Raw genomic sequence first — 1,174 nt, 5'->3', positions numbered from 1 at the left:
ATAAGAAATGATTTCTGTTGACACCATGGAGACAAGGGGAAACATTTATTGTTTAACTTGCCAACATAACTTGAAAGCGTACATTTACACACAATGCATATTTTGGACATGTTGAGGTCCAATGTTCAAATTAAACCTGCTCAGTATATGTTCAAGGCTACAAGGTTAAGTGTGATCCTCATTATTATTCACCTGAACGTCCCACGCACAGCTACTGACTCTGAAAGGTCTGTAACAAACACAGCTACTGACTCTGAAAGGTCTGTAAAAAACACAGCTACTGACTCTGAAAGGTCTGTCACAAAGACAGCTACTGACTCTGAAAGGTCTGTCACAAACACAGCTACTGACTCTGAAAGGTCTCCTACAAAGGGACCAGATTCTTCTGCATTTCTAGTCTGCTCCTAGTTGTTTGCATCTAGCTGCTCTTCCACTTAATAACAAGATCATCTCCACCATGTCTCCAGTGAAAACGACGGAAACGTAACAAACAAAGCAACAGTTAAAAAAGAGCACTTCAAGGAAAACTTCCAATCAAACTCTAACATCATGACTCATGTACCTCTTTGGGTTTAGCTGGGTATTGTAAAAAAATGGTCTATCTTGATCCCGTACCAGTTCCTTAACGATGAGAGAAATTGCAGCAACCTCCCAGCACAGAACGTGACAGCAGACTTTGACACATGACGCGTATTTTGGACATGTTGAGGCCGTACATTACAGGGTTAAAGATCGGTTGGCACGTCAGAAAATACAAAGACAACAATATTTGTAATATCATGGGTACACTGCTCATACCAAACCTGCTCTGTAATATTTGAAATAAACAACCAAAGAAAAAGTTGATGAGAGAAGCGAGGTGAGGTGTGCAGGTACTGACAGCTTTCTGTCTCGTCTGCTTAGAACCAGAAAAACACACTTTAAGGATCCTCATGTAGGTGTAAAGGGTTACACATACAGGAACAAAGATTACAAAAAAAGTAGCAACGAATTCATAAACATTATTCACTGTGGAGTCATAGCAAGCCAGTTTTACGATGTAATAGTTGTCACAATAAACTCTATTAATGATGTTCCCACACAGCGGTAAGGAGGAACTCAATGCTGTTGTGACAAAAACAGCAAAAAAAGGAAGAGACCACGTTACAGTGATAAGCACAACCACCTTATTAGA

The sequence above is a fragment of the Etheostoma cragini genome, chromosome 3 (assembly GCF_013103735.1).
Source record: "Etheostoma cragini isolate CJK2018 chromosome 3, CSU_Ecrag_1.0, whole genome shotgun sequence".
Classification (NCBI taxonomy): Eukaryota; Metazoa; Chordata; class Actinopteri; order Perciformes; family Percidae; genus Etheostoma; species Etheostoma cragini.
This window is presented reverse-complemented; position numbering follows the sequence as displayed.